This window comes from Leptinotarsa decemlineata, unplaced genomic scaffold, assembly GCF_025532065.1.
Source record: "Leptinotarsa decemlineata unplaced genomic scaffold, Ldec_3_MD MMD2_P_RNA_scaffold_6, whole genome shotgun sequence".
In the NCBI taxonomy this organism is placed as follows: Eukaryota; Metazoa; Arthropoda; class Insecta; order Coleoptera; family Chrysomelidae; genus Leptinotarsa; species Leptinotarsa decemlineata.
Genome location: NW_027412533.1, coordinates 11352676 through 11372345, shown reverse-complemented (window position 1 = coordinate 11372345; position 19670 = coordinate 11352676). Strand labels below are relative to the sequence as shown.

At 36.4% G+C, this 19670-nt stretch overlaps 1 protein-coding gene, 1 long non-coding RNA gene and 1 other non-coding gene across 3 annotated transcripts in view; 1 reads left to right on the top strand and 2 right to left on the bottom strand.

Annotated features, from left to right (window-relative positions):
- LOC141480137 (uncharacterized) overlaps positions 1 to 19670 on the bottom strand; it is a 288325-nt gene that overhangs the window by 238211 nt on the left and 30444 nt on the right. The gene's annotated exons all lie outside the window — the stretch shown is intronic.
- On the top strand, positions 7403 to 7509 carry LOC111516273 (U6 spliceosomal RNA). Its single transcript, XR_002723648.1, has one exon. It is a non-coding gene; the product is annotated as a U6 spliceosomal RNA (small nuclear RNA).
- Positions 7691 to 18310, bottom strand: LOC141480134 (uncharacterized). The gene is made up of 2 exons (XR_012464184.1): positions 17475 to 18310; positions 7691 to 7985 (listed from the first exon to the last, which is right to left on the bottom strand). It is a non-coding gene; the product is annotated as an uncharacterized lncRNA (long non-coding RNA).

The following is a 19670-nucleotide window of genomic DNA, read 5'->3' as shown; positions in this document are numbered from 1 at the left end:
TTTTTTCTTTCGAGATCCAAATGACGCACATGCAAACTATATCTACTATAAACTGTAATGGTCTGAAAAATAAGACAAAACAAAGTCTTCTATATATGATTTCATCAAGAAAAATGATTTAGACTTGATTTTTATACAAGAACTGAATACAGAGCATTTAGATAACGTTTTTGGGTATTCTTTTCTGAGTAATGTTGGGCAAATGCAGAGAGGAACAGAAATCATCTGCAGACAAGGGTTTGATATTAAAGATGTGCTCTGTTCCACAGACGGGAGAATTATATCAGCAACAATCAATAACATTAGATATGTAAATGTGTATGCACCATCTGGATCTCAAAATTATAATGAGAGAAATAGGTTTTTTCAAAACAAAATCACAATGCATTTGAACTGCAATCTGCCAATGTTTCTACTAGGGGATTTTAATGCCATCGTACAACAAAATCAAGCACTGAATCGAACTAATATTTGTAAACCTTTATTGAATCTCGTGCAAGGGCTGCATCTAACAGATACTTACCCTCCCGAGGGGTCTTCACCTTGTCGTGGTGGGAGGGCTTGCGTACTGTGATGAAGTTACGGGCTATGTAGGCGGCAGCTCAGCTGCTGGTGGGGTCTCCCATGCCGAAGAGGCCGTAACAGAACAGTCAGACCAAGAAGGACCCATGCCTAATCCAAGGTGTTATGCGACCTGTGCAAGGATGAATGGTACCTGAGCCTCATCAGTTATCACTAACGGAGCCTTTGGGATACCAGGCGACCTACCAAAGTATCCAGCCTTATATCCATACAGGGGGCACCATGGATGTGGACAACCCTTTCCCCCATACTCGTGGGACTTGGATGGATACAACAAGAACTATCAGAACACCAGAGGAGGACTCTTCGAGCGACTTCTCACAAAATCAGGCTATCCTGGAGGTGCAAACTGACCAGGAAAGTCATAGTCAAACGGCGGGAAACACCAGACCCGCCGAAAGCATAACTGGAGGAAAGGCCATCAGGAAGGCAAAGGCGCAAACTGATGAAAGCAAGGAAATTAGCTGCGGGAACATGGATTGAAAAACCATGTAATACAAAAGACCGCATAAAAACGGAAAAAACCAAAGTCACTTCTGTGAAAAGGGCCAAAAAGAGACCTAGAGAGGATGTAAAAACTTACCCACAGAAGGTACTGAAAAAACCCAGGGCTTCCAAAGAAACTGGGACCTATAGCGAGGCTGCTAGGAGCCTGAGGGTGGCGGTCACCGACATGCGACACCCTGAGGTCACCCTGAGTCAGGGTCAAGCAGACCTGATCCAGGAGGGACAGTTTATCATGGCAAATAACTTGGATATTTTGAAAATAACTTGGACATTTTAAACATAGGCAATAAACCTACTTTCGTAAATGCAAGACGTAGTGAAGTGATAGACGTAACGATAGGAACTACATTCATAAGTAACTATGTTCGGAAATGGAATGTGTCCGATGAGGAAAGTTGTTCAGACCATCGACACATAAACTTTTAAATTGTAGGGATTCAGACCTCGATCCTAACATATCAAAATTCTCGGAAAACAATCTGGGGAGTCTATACGGTGGACCTGGAAACCTGTTTAGACCGCATGGATTTTGACATCAGAGATTCCATAGACCTAGAGCTGGCAGCAGATCGATTACAGGGAGCTATCATCTCTACGTACAATGAACATTGTCCCATAGTAAATCAGAGATCAAACAGGAATGTGCCCTGGTGGAATGAAGATCTGGCGAGGATGAGACAAAAAACTAGGAAGGCCTTCAAATGTGCAAGGAAATCAGGTTCATGGGACCAATACAGAAGGTCCCTAAATGAGTATAACAAAGTCCTGAGAAAATTCAAGAGAGATACGTGGAGAAGGCAATGTGAGGAGGTCGAACAAACCCAAGAATGTGCCAGGCTTTACAAAATAATCTCAAAGGAACCTCAGGTCTCAATGAATAATCTGAAAACAAATACGGAGGAGTATACAAAAACCGGAGAAGAGACTATCAGAGAGCTTTTCCGGGTACACTTTCCGGGTCAGAAATTACAAGTCTAACACCGGAGTCCTGGGCGAATTCAGAACTGGAGACCCGAAAAGGGCATCCAGGGAGGACTGGCAAATGGCAAAGAAGGTGATAGATCTGGAGAAAATGAAATGGGCTGTAAACTCATTTCAACTCTATAAGTCGCCGGGACTTGATGGCATATACCCAGTAATGCTTCAAAAGGGACCGGAAGTACTTTTTCAAAAAATTGTGTATAATTCTCAGGACAAGCTTAGCACTGGGACACATACCAAAAACTTGGAGACTGATCAAGGCCACCTTCATTCCGAAACCTGGGAAAATCGGACAGGACTCGGCAAAGGCTTTGAGACCAATTAGTCTCATGTCATTTGCGTTGAAAACGCTAGAAAAACTACTTCACAGGCATATCAGGGACGTATCACTGGCTATCAGACCACTACATCGAGACCAATATGCATACAGATCAGGTATGTCAACAGAAACGGATCTATGTCGGGTAACAGAAGAAGTAGAATATACTTACAAAAACAAGGAAGTACTTTTAGCAGCTTTCTTGGACATTGAGGGCGTATTTGATAATACGTTGTTAGAATCAATCATCCAGGCGTCGAGGAGAAGAGGGATCGACAAGCCAAGCTGTAGGTGTATAGAATGCATGCTTAGGGGAAGATTAGTATATACAACCATAATGGGAAAAACAGTCGTGGCACGGGTAGCAAGGGGCTGTCCTCAGGGTAGGTTCTATCCCCTCTGTTATGGAACCTTGTAATGGACAAGCTACTATGTCTCTTGGACCATAATGGGTATAAAGCACTGGTCACTTATTCATAATACAATAATGTAGTGAATGGATCATGCAGCAGGCCCTGAACATTATAACAAGATGGACCAAAGAAGAAGGGCTTAACATAAGCCCATCCAAATCGACCATAGTAGCATTCACCAAGAGGACTAAAATAGAGGGTCTCGGACCTCTAAAACTTCGAGGTGAAGAAATACTAGTGTCGGGGGAGGTTGAATATCTGGGAGTAATCCTAGATTCCAAACTGACCTGGAACCAACACTTGGACAGGATAAAGAGGAAAGAGGAGGTAGCACTGATGCTTGCCAGACGCACCTATGGAAAAACATGGAGGCTAAAACCAGACATGGTATATTGGCTATACACGATGGTGGTTAAACCCATGATAACATACGCATCTCTGGTCTGGTGGCCAAAGATGAAGCAGGCGATCGCCATCAACAAACTAGACAATGTGCAAAGACTTGCATGTATGGGAATGACGGGAGAAATGAGAACTACCCCAACAGCTGCGTTGGAGACACTCCTGAATCTACCTCCTTTACACTTTGTGATAATGGAGGAAGCCAGGATGGGTCAATTCAGACTGGAAAACTCACCGAACTACAAAAGATCAGACCGAACAGAAATTTCGGAACAAGTGGAGGAGCAAATATTGGATATGTGCACGGACCACATGACACCGAAGTACACCTTCAAAACAAACTTCACGGCCAAAATCATAAGCCGTGAAGAGTGGAAGAACAGTAGTCATCCCGAAAACATTTTTGGAAAAAACACCTGGTATACAGATGGATCGAAGACCAAACATGGAACGGGAGCTGGAATATACCGAGCGGATAGAAATCTAAACTACAGCTATCCGCTAGCACTATACGCATCCGTCTTTCAGGCGAAAGTGTATGCTATCTTGCAGTGTGCAAGGCTTATTAAATTGAGATCTCAAAGAAATGAGCGGATCAATATTTTTACAGACAGCAAGAACGCACTAGGGGCTCTGACAAACCCGAAGGTGGAATCAAAGATGGTCTGGGAATGCCATGAAGAACTGAATGAACTTGCAACAGGAACAAATTAACTTTGTACTGGGTGCCAGGGCATTCAGGAATCACAGGTAATGATTAAGCTGATGAATGCGCTAGACACGGATCATCAACTCCATATATAGGTCCTGAACCAGTTCTGGGGGTACCAAAATCATTGATACGAAACCAGATTAGGACATGGACCAATAAGAAGCACACAGAGTACTGGACAAAAGTACCTGGCAACAAACACAGTAGAACCTTCATTAGGGAACCGTCCGAGAATAGAACTGAAAAACTACTTCAATATAGTAGGGATCGGCTCAGAATAATTACAGGGTTACTAACCGATCATTGTCCGCTTAGAGGACACCTGAATGAAATGGGGCTGTACAACGGAGACCTCAGCTGCAGAAGGGATGGACGAAGGGATAGAAACAGCTCTACACATCTTATGCAAATGTGAGGCACTGAATCACAGGAGGCAGGCGATATATGGATGTACAAAATTACGCCCAGAAGAATATTACGAACATCCAACACGGAACCTGTACAAACTAGTACAGGGAACGAGACTGATGTAATGGGTGTCAGGAAAAGCTGGGAGAATAAACACAATAAGCCCAAGAGGCTGCAGTGTTTTCTGGAAACTTGGACTAAATGGACAAGTCAGACAGCTCCCAAGGTACAAAAAACAGATACTTGGGATTTAACTCAAAATAATAAAATAGAATATACTTTTGTTAGAGAAAATACGGCATCTAGAATAGATAGAGTATACATATCGCAGGAAATTGAAGATTCAATCAATAGATGTGAAATAAAGCCAATCGCCTTTTCAGACCATAAGGCGGTCATTGAATATATACAGGTGAAGGTGAAGGTGAGTTTCAAAGAAGAAATAAGATCTTTGAAAACAAATCAACTATATAATAGAAATTTCATAGAGTGGTGGTTTGGATCTTTTAAAAAAGAATTAAAGTTTATTTTGAGTCCATCGAAATATATCAGGTCATTGAGAATAGACATATGATGGATTTTTATCAAAATGCACTTTTTAAAACACATGAAAAGTTGAACAGAGGCTAAAACGTTATTAATGAATATAGGGAGATTGAAAATACAATATTACAGCTGAAAAAACAACAACTAAACACGAGGTTGAAAAATAAAGATAAGGAAGGTATAAAAGAGAGATATAGCCTGCATGATCTCATGAAGCAAATGAAAAACAAAGTATCCATTATTTCTTCTGTAAAAACTGAAAATGGTCAAATACTTACAAATTCTAAAGATATGATTAACTATGCTAATACCTTTTACTCAAAATTGTGTAATGATAGTCAACAAAACCCACTAGCCAATTACGAGGACATCAGGTGTCAGGTGTCTACTTGCTCATATTAAAAACAAAGTATCACATCATGATAACATATTTAAAAAAAAAAAGAAATAACTTTGGAAGAAGTGAAAGGAGTGCTTGCTGAAACTGCCAAGAAAAATACACCTGGCTTAGATGGACTCACCTAATAATTCTACTTGACGTTTTTCAATGAGCTCAGTAAAATGTTTAACATGGTACTCTCCGGTAAAACGATAACACCAAAAGAATTTTCAGAGGCAGTCATTACCCTTGTCCCAAAAGTAAAGAACGCAAAAGATTTGTCCGATTTTAGATCAATCACAGTGCTCAACACTGATTACAAGTTGTTTATGAAAATAATTGCATCTCGAATGAAAAATATAAAAAATATTATTGGACTGGAATAGGTAGGTGGTAACAATGAATCAATAATTTGTTGTTAGTGCGGGACACAGTGTTATTTTTCGAAAAAGATAAACAACAATCAGGTGCGATATTGTCATTGGATTTCAGTAGAGCTTTTGACAGGGTAAATCATAAATACCTGTGGGATGTAATGGGAGCAATGGGTTTCAATGGGAACATAATTGTGGTGTTCAAAAATATATATAAAGGGGCTCGCTCAAAATTCCTACTGAATGGATATCTGTCAGATGGTTTTAACATACAAACTTCGATCCGACAAGGTTGTCCTATGTCAATGACACTTTTTAGTTTATCTATAGAACCTTTCATTAGAATAGCTGACTTCAGTCTGCAGGGTATCAAAATTGGAGATAGTCTGAGGAAAATATCGGCGTATGTGGATGATATCACCGTATATATCAAAGACGAAAGAGATGTAGATACTATAAATAATCAGGATATATGAAAAAGGTGCAAATGCTAGAATAAATGTCCATAAATCCCAAATTTTACCCCTTGGACGAATGAAGGAGTTACAACAAACTGACATAAGGAATTTTCCAGTAAAAAAAAAATAAAATCTTGGGAGTAATTATTTCAGACAGATTTCGAGCTATGGTGAATAAAAATTGGGATACGGTCATTGAAAATATAAGGTTGATTTTACTCTTGAACCATGTGAGAGATTTGGATTTAATTAGGAAAGTGTGGTTTGTGAATACATACCTATATGTTTTGTCTAAAGTATGGTATTTGGCACAGATGATCCCTCTTTCGAAAAAATATAGCCAAAAAATAACACTTCTCACGGGAAATTACATATGGCAAGGGAGTTTATATAGGGTGGCTAGAGATAAGTACCTACTGTATAAAAAAGGAGGATTGAACGTGATTCATTTCTTTAAGCACAAGCGAGGTCATGGACAACTGTTGAAAATAACTTGTTTTACAAATCAGTGATAAATCAAATATTCGAAAATAATCATGATATTATGCACCATTACATAAAAAATATTAGTAAAAGTGATTTAGGGATTGTCTTCACCAAGAACGAGTTGGCAACTTCTAAGGTTATATATAGACAAATAATGGAAAAGGAAACTAAAACCCCAACAATACAACTCAAACATCCCCAATACTATTGGAGTCGCTTCTGGTCACATATCCTAATAAACACATACCTATACACCAACAAGGTGGCGTTCCAGTGCTTTTAAAACCATAAATGAAGTATTCCCTCTGCCCAGTTGCAAAAGAACTGTATTGCATTGAGCATTAGTGCGGATTGCAATAAATGTAATGTAACCGATAATATTGCACATAAGTTAACAACATGTGGTCCAGCAAGGGATATATGGGAGTGGAATGGAAACAAACTATTTAGGATATATGGATTGACAGCTATGTACACCGAACCCAAAGAATTATTTAATGTCAAGATGGATAATATGTTGGATAGAAGAGTGTGGGTTTGGGCAATCTGTGGAATTGTTCATTAAAATTTAGATGTTCATAAACACATAGGAGATTTTATTGATATGCTCAGAGCGGATTGGTGGCGTAAAATTAAACAAAATATTTCATTTTTAGTTTTAATTATAAATGCCTGAATTATAAATGCATATGTATATAAATAGTTTATAAGATAAATTGTAGGTATATATTTTATGAATGAAGGCATTAAAAAATGGACAGGACTAAATGCGCTCAAATGAGAAGCAACGGACACAGGACACAGACATTAGAGAAAGAGAGATAACATCACAGAAGTACTGGCTTCGGCGCTACATATACTAAAATTGGAACGATACAGAAAATATTAACATGGCCCGTGTGCAAGAATGACATGCAAAATCGTGAAGCGTTCCACATTTTCACAATTCTTTAGTGGCACAGAAAAATACCAAACAGAATATATCTTTGTATTTACAGATGCTTCAAAATCGGATAACAAAGTGTGGAAATAGGGATACACATGCCTCAAATAAATTTTGCATTTTCAGTTCGGTCACACGATCAAATAAACATTTGTGATACAGAAATAATGGCAATCTATAAATGAATAACAAAGTGTATATTCAAGAATATCAAAAAAACTTTATACTTGCTGGTTCGAAAAGTGCCCTGGATAGAATTCAGATAACAGATAATAAGGTGAACAGTGATTACATTACGCTAAATATAAAAGAGTTAATAAATAGGGCAGAACAGAACATTTTTTTGAAATTTGCTTGGATACCTGGACACAATAATATTGTAGGCAACGAATAAGCGGATATGTTGGCAAAAATTGGTACTTCTCCAAATGTTACACTAGATATGAAGATAGATAAGAATAATTTCATTCCATACCTGAAACAAAAAATGAAGGATCAGTTTTACGTACAATGGAGACAAAATATACAATCAAAAGGTAAAGCATATTTTAGGATCCACTTGGAATTCCCAGTAACACCATGATCCTGGAAAGTTGGAAAGTTCCCTCGATGGATACAAGACATATTACAGGTCGTATACCCATAAAAACAGGACAGAGTGTATGATTGAAACACACCTATTTCGTATAGGGGTAAGCGATACACAAAATTGTGAATGCGGCAAACCAGAAACCCTAAACTATATTTTTCTTGAATGTCCGATTACTACTAGTTCAGAAAATTACACACATATATATATATATATATATATATATATATATATATATATATATATATATATATATATATATATATATATACATCGGAAAAGTCTAGGGATATTTTTAAAAATGGCAATAATTTTTTTTAGGGAAAAAAAAGTTGACGGGTGATTATTAAACGAATGTAACTCACAACAAAATTTATTAAATGGTCAAAAATACTGAGTGCGCATATAAGCAAAACTAAAAAAAATATGGCTCTTCTTTGGCACCCCGAAAAAAAATCATAATACAAAAAAAATTGGAATCAGTACAAAGTATGGCCTCCACGCTGGTTTATTACGACCCTACATCTATCGTGCATCGACAAAATGAGATTGTCAATGTCTTGTTGAGGTACATTTGCCCATTCAGCGATTAAAAGCTCTCTCAATTGAAACGTTGTGTGAATGTTCCCCATATGCGGAGTAATTTTTCGTTGAAGCATGTCCCACACATGCTCGATGGGATTCAGGTCCGGTGATTGTGCTGGCCATGGCAATACATCAACTCCTTCGTTGGTGAGCCAGTCAGTCACTAGACGCGCGACATGTGGACGAGCATTATCGTGCATTAGGTGGAAGTTTTCACCAACAGCACCAGCAAACGGACGGACGATAGGTAGAAGAATGGTGTCGAGGTACTATCAAGCTGTGAGGGAGCGATTTGGAAAAACAAGATCGGTTCTGCCGCCGATCATGATTCCGCCCCATAGCATTACTGTACCACCTCTGTATGTGTGGACTTCCTGGACGTGTCTCAAACGTTCATTATTTCCAGGTCGTCTCCACAGTCTTACTCGACGAGAATCTGGATGAAATCCTAATCTGGATTCGTCTGTAAACAAAACTGTGGCCCAATCATTTGCATCCCAGTTTTGATGTTCTTGACACCACTCTAATCTTCTACCGCGATTGCCTCTCGACAAAGGTGGACATCTAAGTGGCCTTCTGTTGTGGAGATCTGCTTCATGCAGTCGATTTCTGACAGTATCACGACCAATGGTTACCTGGTGCGTCTGCTGCAACACGTTAACCAACTCAGGTGCTGTGATTGTCGGTTGTCTTCTTGCGGTTAAGACCAAAAATCGGTCTTAAACTGCAGTTGTAGCGCGTCCTCGCCCTGGATGTTGTTCGGCTGGACTGCCAGTTTTACGGAAACGCCGCCACAATCGACTGATAACACTTTGGGAGACTCCCAAACGAAGAGCTACATCATTTTGTCGCATGCCACCTTGAAGAAGCCCTACAGCTCTATTCATCTCAGACAATGGTAAGTGATGGCGTTCCATGTTAAAGCACAATATTTCCAGTTTAATTGCTGAGCAAGAACTGCATAGAATGTACAAACTCGACACTTTCAGATTATTTATTTTAGCCGAAACCCTACAGTTTGTAAAAAACTTGATAAAAGATTAGTTACCGTTTTTGCAGGCTTTGTTGAACCCATAGAAATCTACAGGGTGGTCGAGTGTACCAATTTAATCGAATTTAAACGACCTCATGCATTTATTTTTATGATATTTAGTATGTTATAAAAATATCCCTAGACTTTTCCGATGTGTATATACCGGGTGTCCCAGAGCTTTTAGGCCAGCAGATATCTCAGTTACCTGCAGAACAAAAATTAAAACAAAAATATGTATCATAGGAGAACACAAGCACTTTCATGCAGCATAACAAAATCCACCCCCTGGTAAACAACCCCCAAGAAACCACCCCTAACTTTTGTTTTTCAAATGGCACGCCCATGTTTGTTTTGCTTCAACTTACAGTCTTTTTCATTTCTCGGTCAATGATGTATCATGGTAGGTAGAATGACATGCAGAATCATAGAAAATAAAAACACAAATGAAATATTAATGTTTAAGGTCATCTGTATTTTGATACATGATACTACAGAAAATGTTCAAAATGTTGGCCAGCACTTGCCACACATGCTTCAAGTCGCCGAATCAGCGCGCGAGTACAGGAAGCCCTAATCATTTCCGAAGTAACGGTATGACAAGCCTCTAAAATTTTTTGGCTTAAATCGTCAATATTCATTGGTTGTGTTTCGAAGGCAACTCGTTTCAGATATCCCCACAGGAAAAAGTCCAGTGGCGTGAGATCTGGAGAACGTGCAGGCCATCTCACAGGTCCACTATTTCCAATCCAACGGTCTCGAAAAGTATCATTGAGGAATGTAGTAACTACATTATGGTTATGTGCAGGAGCACCATCTTGTTGCCACCACATTTGTTGTCGTTCTTCAAGTGGAATATCTTCCAGGAAGGCAGGTAAACAATTTTCCAAGAAATGTAAATATCGGTGGCCCGTCAAAGTGTCTTGGAAAAAATGGGGCCCGATGAGTCGTCCATTATGTAAACCACACCACACGTTCACACCCCACATTGTTTGGAAATTGGTGTCTCTAATCCAGTGAGAGTTGTCCTGTGACCAATAGTGCATGTTATGTCGATTAACAGTACCAATATTATGGAAGCGGGATTCGTCACTCCACAAGATTTGATTGAGGATGTTTGGATTGTCATGGACTAAAACTTGAATGTGAGCAATGAATGCCGTTCGTCTTTCGAAATCGGTAGGTCTGAGTCCTTGGTGTAAATGAATTTTGAAGGGATGATACTTGTACTGTTTGAAAATTCTTTGCACAGATGACTTACTGATCCCAATCTCTACCGCCAATGCACGAACCGAAATATGAGGATGTGCTTCGGCGTAGGCCAACACATTTATGCAATTTTCCTCAGTTCGCACGGGAGTAGGATTTACTTGATCTGTTTTTCCTGGAAATGATCCCGTTCGCAAGGTATTTTCTACATACGAAAACGTATTACGACCTGGTTGTCGACGATCAGGAAAGCGCTGCCCATACAGCCTCTCCGCAGCACGTTTATTCTTTCGGCATTCACCAAAAATTAAAAGCATATCAACGTATTCGTTGGGAGTGAAGGTAAAAGGCATTTTGATATACAACAACAATATCACGACTGATGGCAATGTGTCATCCAGATATCAGAGGAATGAAAGGAAGCACAAAAAGTTCTAACATTTTATCGCCTCTTTTTCTGCGTAGCGTCCACTTTTTTTGGTGTCTACAATGCAGAACAATTCGATCAGTCCAGTTAATAGTACCCACTAACGTATTCAATTTTCTCGAACAATTATGATATATCGTTGGTTGAGAAATAACAAGAGCTGTCAGTTGAACGACAAACAACATGGGGTTGCCATTTGAAAAACAAAAGTTAGGGGTGGTTTCGCAGGGGTTGCTTGCGAGGGGGTGGATTTTGCTCTGCTACATGAAAGTGCTGGTGGTCTTCTATGATATACATATTTTTTTTCAATTTTTTTCTACAGGTGACTGAGATATCTGCTGGCCTAAAAGCTCTGGGACACTGGATATATATATATATATATTTGTTCATTGCATATTGGTGAGCCCGGTATATGAACGGGGCGTTGGTCCACCCAGCACTTCCCGAATATATTTAGGTATATACTTTTCGGAATACTCTTCAGTGGTATGATTTTATTAATAGGCCCATCAGAGGGGTAGATTTTTTCTGAAAATAAAAATTTTACATATCCTTTAAACCTTTGTCAGCCCCATGCTGTTGGTCAGCCCATAGTTATACAAATCGCTATATGAAGAGCATCTTGGTCAGCCCTACAATGCTGCCACATCGAAGGGCTGACCAGGAACGCGATCCATTTCAGTGTATCATTGGATTTCATCGTGAGGGTATCAAGTGTTTTTAAAATCCTGGCAAATCCAGTTTTTCAGAGGTAAACTATGTGTTAGTTTACCGGAAAAAATATATTAGGAAAAGAAAAAGATGCCGTTACTATTGACTATTTATGTTTCATATAGTTTCTGTATTATGTATGATTGATTACTTGTTTATTTTGTGGTAATTCATGATCACTTTAATGAAATGAATAAAAACACTTTTGTCTAAGTACCACTAGTTGATTTTATGTATACGACCAGTTTCGGGTTTGACCCCGCATTATTAAGTATTTTTTCAATACTTCAAATCAAATCAAAAATCTTTATTTCCGTAGACCTAGGGACGGCATGGAAAAAGTCACATAACTCAGTACAATTACAATGAGGTCACAATCATAAAACAACATAATTATATGATATATTACATAACATTCAGACCATAAAAGGGGTACAAAAATTAAAATTTAAAATTCCAAATCAGACTGAAAAAATTCATCAAGCGAATAAAATACCTTTTCACATAATACTTTCCGAACTATTTGTTTAGAGAGCTTTACACTAGTTATTTTTTAATGGATATTGGGAGCTTGTTGTACAGTTTTTTTGACATGATATGAGGTCTATTAGTCACCTTGGCTAACTTATGACTAGGAATTGAAATGTTATAGTTTTTTCTCAGGGTAAAGCCCGAAAGAAGACGTGTCATATCTGTTCTAAAACTTGGAGCAATTTGATTTAACGTAGATTACGCAATTAAAAATATACATGCAAGTAACAGTTAATATATTCAACTTTGCAAATAGTGGTTTACAGGAATCGAGTTTTTTTTTTAAAACAAATTGTTCTAATATTTTTTTCTGGAAAATCAATAAGACACTGATTCTATTGCAGTTGCCAAATCAAATAATACAATAATTGAGGGCAGAGTAAATATATGCATAATAGTAACTTTTAAGAATTTCAATAGACACAAAATTACGCAGATTCCATATAACGAAACAATGTGTCGCTAATTTCTTCAGTATGAAATCAACATGATGATTCCAATTGACTTGGGAATCAATAAAAACTCTTAAAATTTTTTATAGTTTACCTGTTCAATATTTTTAATCTCAGACCTAACCAATACACTACAATCAGTTTCCTGAATTGTAAAGAAAATGGTGTTGGTTTTAAGATTATTTAGAATCAAGCCATTCTTAGAACAATAATTTTGCATGTTGAATACAGCATCATTTGCTCTTACTAACAATGTTTCACATTCCGAACCACTGACAGTAAAAGATGTGTCATCAGCAAATTGTATAGAGCACTGTGGATGATTAATTTTTGAAAGGTCATTAACAAATAAAATAAATAGTGTAGGCCCCAAAACACTACCTTGGGGCACACCTGTAACAACGTTTCGAAATTCAGAGAGAAATAACCCAGTCTGAAGCCTAACTTTAACAACCTGTGTACGACCAGTTGAATAGGTTTCAATCCATTTCAGACTTGGACCACGAACGCCCATGCCAAACAGTTCATCAAGAAGAAGACCATGATGACTGATATTGAACGCTCGTGTCAAGTCGAAAAGAACACTAAGTGATTTTTCATCGTTGTCGAAGTTTGATAATACATGATTATGTAGAGAAAGGATGGCATCCTGGGTTGACAAGCCCACTTGAAACCCATATTGGTTGTCAGATACGATATTGTATTTATTTAAAAAGGACACAAGTTTTGATATGATTCTTCAAATATTTTCGAAAATGGAGATAGTAAAGCAATACCTCTGTAGTTCGACATTACATGCTTATCGCTTTTTTATAGACTGGGACGACCATTGCTTGCTTAAGTCGGGAAGGAAAAATACCTTCAGAGAAAGATAAATTGATTAGATAAATCAGAGGTTCCATTATTTTCAAAGCAGCCTTCATTAAAACATTGCCTGGCAATTCATCAACCCCACTGGAATTTTTCGAACATGCGAATTTAATCATTTCCACGAGTTCAGTTTCATCTATTGGATAGAGGAAAAGACTCTCAGTTTTTACACAACGATTTTCAATGCCACCAGGTGCAGTATTTTTTACTAATGACTCCACTGAATCGACAAAATAACTACTAAATGCTTGAGATATACCGGGACCATCGTCAACAAGTACACCATTGACTTTTTGAGAGCACAATTTTTTGTCTATGATTTTTTAAGAGTTGCTTATATTGACCCAATAAATGTACATTGGTTTGGTTATAAATATCTCTGAGTAATATACCTTCTTCAACGATATCCTTTGTTATCCATGGTTTGTGTCTACTTGAATTTTGATTTTGTTTAATTTTTTGAAACTGTTTAGGAAAGGATATATCAAAAGCTTGAAGAAAAACATCATGAAAAAGGAAAATTTAGTATCGAAGTCAAATTCAGTGAAGTATAGAAAATTGCACTTTTCATCCGATAATAAATTTATGAAATGGAGGATATTATGATCATCAAAATTTCTCTTCAAAAAATAATGGTATATATCAGCGGCGACGAAATTTATAGGTAAGGTAATACTTGGTAATGGGGTCAAACCCGAAAACGGTCATATAAATAAAATCAAATATAGGTAATTAGACAAAAGTGTTTTTATTCATTTCATTAAAGTTTCAGTATTCCTACGAAATCTGCAATTGTTTGACACGCGTTAACTATTTTGGCGCGAAACTCTTTGAGAACCGTTACGATCTTTGCAATGGTCCTAATGCTACTTTGTTAATTGGCTTGCCAATATTTTGGTATAATTAGAGAATAATTAGAGAATATATAGGTATATGACGATTACAAATAAATATCATAGAATCTACTTAATTTTAAGTAATTCACTGTTTTCCAATTCCTAACTCAAATGAAATATTATTTTCCTGTGTTTTCATTTTTAGTTCGAATGGATGTTCCAAATTTGGTATATCGATTTGATGTGAATGTGTGTAGAAAGTAGCAAGTATTAGAATAAATATGATACTTCACGGAAGCTCATCAATTTTTTTTTATCAAATAGACGTTACAGTTTGTTCAGGACTGTTGTATTAAATATTCATTATGCATGTATTTCTTCAAGCATTACGATATCCATTTATCACTAGTGAATAATGAAATCATTACAGAAAAGCAAGTAGGCAAGTTCGTTGAATATGTCAATTCCATCCACCCGTCAATAAAATTTACCACTGAGAGGAAGGTAAATAATTCATTAAATTACCTTGACTCAACCAATACATAAAATAACATGAATTTGCAATTTTCCACAAACTATCTTACACGGACATTATCATACATAATTCCTCTACGCACTCTCACCAGCATAAAGTTGCTGCATTCAATATTATTCTTCATAGACTATTGAATAATTTCCAGAGAGAGCTGAGTTTGATCAAACAAATCAAACAAAAACTACAAAAGCAAGCCATGGACCATATCTACCCAAATTCAAGATGCGATAACGTCAGTTATGAGACATTGTCATTTTTGGCTGAACCAACCAATAATATTTTTTTGACGAAAGACTGCGTAAACTTAGCTCACAGATATAGTAATAGTCCGAATAATAGTGTGCATTTATTAAAAACAATAAAGACAAAACTTCGGTATCGGATAGATCAGGAGTATATCAGCTGAGTTGTGGCTCTTGCCCAAAACTGTATAATGGCCAAACAGGGAGATTATTTTCCAAAGAATTAAAAGCTTTGATGTAATTTTGTGAATAGAAAGACCAATTTCACATTTGCAAACCACCTTTTAGCAGAAGTACATGAGTTATATGATCAATTAGAATTGAATAACCGTTACTGAATATTTTTCAAATATGGGGACTGGGACATAAGCTCAGGTCATTTAATCCATTACAAACTCAAGTACTTGAAATGTAGGTACTTTAAATTTTAAAATTAGGTATACCAAGCATTAAATTCGTAAAATATAGTAGATAAAGATACGCCCGAAGAAGCCATTGTATGGCGAAACACGTGTCGCGTTTTTATAAAACTGTTTAGTGGAACATTTTTGGCTGTGAGTTTTAGAAAGTATTTTGAAGTGTTTTGTGTGAGAAACTTTGCCAAAAATCCGACAGATATAATTCAACGCGACAAAAGTTTTTTTTCTGTTAGGAACTTGACAATAGAAATAATTGTTGTATACGTTTTTGTGAGAGATTGTATCAATTAATCTAAAAAGTCGTTCACTTATACTTCAAGGTCCTTCTTCACAGTAAATTAGAAATCAATCCTGAAAAATCATCGTTGAATTCCTGATAAAATCACTTATCCAATAGATGGCATATATGGGGTTATTTTGTTTGATATTTTGAAGAGGAGTGTGTACGCATCTTATATTATTTCACAAAAATTAGGTGTTTCGGGAAATTTACATTACTGTCTTATATATGGAGATATTTAACGTGGTTCCTTTTAAAAAAAATTCCCTATATGCAATCAATTATTTATATTTTGAGCTGTTTTGGAATCATCCGTATCTCTGAGTATAGGTTGGAAATGAGTCAAATCACTTTTCAGTATCGTCCTTCCATTTTTTATTTTTATCATTCATTTTTGGATCCAATTTTTGTCAGCAGTTCTCAAATTGAAGAATAATACTCCATTCAAATAAATGTTTATTCAATCTGATCAAATTTTTTCTGTGCTGAAATATTCCAAGTCTTTTTTATTTTGATTGAAATGTCTGCTGCAGGTTATAATCGATGATGATATGACGTATTCATCGTCATGAACAGTCAACATAATAAAAAAACATTGGTTTAATCTCCACTTCATTATGTTCAACCTGAACAACATCATACCTCCAAAAACTGAAAGGGAGTTTTCGAAAAAACTATTGCTAAGAAAAAGAGAATTGAAACTTATTACTAATATCTGTTTCACAAATTATATCTTACCTTATGCTAGTCACTCAGAATTTCGTTTCGTCATAGAAAACATACTTAGTGCGATTTTTACCTAATTTTTGAACTAAATTATATATCGGAAATCCGTAGTGCTGCTGCGGATTTTTATATAGAATTTATTGAAACTGTAGAAATTCTGGATATTTACTATTCATTTCTCAATAAATTCATTACCAGATCATTCACCAGATTTTTCGTTTGTGAAAAAAATGTCATTTTTCATCTACTCATTTCTACTCAGTCACACTTCGATTATTTTTGTGCAGTCAGGTTTTCAAATCTACAATCTCAAAGTCAAATCCGAAGTTTCCTGCTTAATGTCTAAAATTGATTTACACAACGCGATTTCTGTTGAGGCGTCCATGCCAAATAATTAGAATTTGAAAATCTACATTTGAAAATACAAACAGGAAACGGTTTGAAATATGTCTGTCGCACCCCTACGAACGAAAACCCTCAGAAGTATTAACTTGTACTAGCTATAGATTAACGAGGTCTTACATTTTAACGTATGATTCCGAACACTATATTGATATTTTCAACTTATAACATATTCAAATTTTTGTATCTAAGATAGTGCAGAGGTTAAAATTGCTTCGACAAGCTAAATGGAATAACGCACTGTTAGTAAATATATTATTATTATCCTAACTAGAACGGAAACAGTACATTTCCGTACTCGACACCGTTATCCGAAAAAGCTGATTTCGGGTAAGTAGTCGAATGTGGGAAAGTATGAGTTCAGATCAAGCATTTTTCTACAAGTGAATATGTTACGAAGCTCTGATAAAACTTTTATATGCGAAACAATTCCTGATCTAAATTGCTTGTATAGTTATAGGGTGATGCACGCACACGAACGCTTGTACAAAAAACATACAAAACAGGAACTTTTTCATAAAATTTTACATCTCTCAAAAAATTTTCCATTTCTATTATCGAATTTCTGCACCACGACAATCTAGTTAGAATCATGAAATGCAAGTGCAGCGTTGCCCGATTGTGGGCTGACCAACATGCTATCCATTGAAAGTGTTCGTATAAACCTGGGCTCACAAAGACACTATTCACATCAGGTGTATACAATTCCACAGCCACGCCTCCTGGCGAAGTTTTGTGAAAGTAGGTGGTGTATCAGCTATGTGTATATGGTGTAATGGTCGGCCCAACCGAAAATTTGCTAAACGTCATTTCACATGATAACATGTCCAAAAAACACTATATACAGTGGGAAACGTTGGTGAGCCCGAAACCGGGACGACCGACGTTTCCGAGGGCTGACCAGAGTTCACATCGTATATTCTACGGGCTGACAAATGACCGTTTACATATATATATATATATATATATATATATATATATATATATATATATATATATATATATATATATATATATATATATATATATATATATATATATATATATATATATATATATATATATATATATTTGTTCATTGCATATTGGTGAGCCCGGTATATGAACGGGGCGTTGGTCCACCCAGCACTTCCCGAATATATTTAGGTATATACTTTTCGGAATACTCTTCAGTGGTATGATTTTATCAATAGGCCCATCAGAGGGGTAGATTTTTTCTGAAAATAAAAATTTTACATATCCTTTGAACCTTTGTCAGCCCCATGCTGTTGGTCAGCCCATAGTTATACAAATCGCTATATGAAGAGCATCTTGGTCAGCCCTACAATGCTGCCACATCGAAGGGCTGACCAGGAACGCGATCCATTTCAGTGTATCATTGGATTTCATCGTGAGGGTATCAAGTGTTTTTAAAATCCTGGCAAATTCAGTTTTTCAGAAGTAAACTATGTGTTAGTTTACCGGAAAAAATATATTAGGAAAAGAAAAAGATGCCGTTACTATTGACTATTTATGTTTCATATAGTTTCTGTATTATGTATGATTGATTACTTGTTTATTTTGTGGTAATTCATGATCACTTTAATGAAATGAATAAAAACACTTTTGTCTAAGTACCACTAGTTGATTTTATGTATACGACCAATTTCGGGTTTGACCCCGCATTATTAAGTTTTTTTTCAATACTTCAAATTAAATCAAAAATCTTTATTTCCGTAGACCTAGGGACGGCATGGAAAAAGTCACATAACTCAGTACAATTACAATGAGGTCACAATCATAAAACAACATAATTATATGATATATTACATAACATTCAGACCATAAAAGGGGTACAAAAATTAAAATTTAAAATTCCAAATCAGACTGAAAAAACTCATCAAGCGAATAAAATACCTTTTCACATAATACTTTCCGAACTTTTTGTTTAGAGAGCTTTACACTAGTTATTTTATAATGGATATTGGGAGCTTGTTGTACAGGTTTTTTGACATTATATGAGGTCCATTAGTCACCTTGGCTAACTTATGACTAGGAATTAAAATGTATAGTTTTTTCTCAGGGTGAAGCCCGAAAGAAGACATGTATCATCTCTGTTCTAAAACTTGGAGCAATTTGATTTAACGTAGATTACGCAATTAAAAATATACATGCAAGTAACAGTTAATATATTCAACTTTGCAAATAGTGGTTTACAGGAATTGAGTTTTTTTTCCATATAACGAAACAATGTGTCGCTAATTTCTTCAGTATGAAATCAACATGATGATTCCAATTGAGTTGTGAATCAATAAAAACTCCTAAAAATTTTTTATA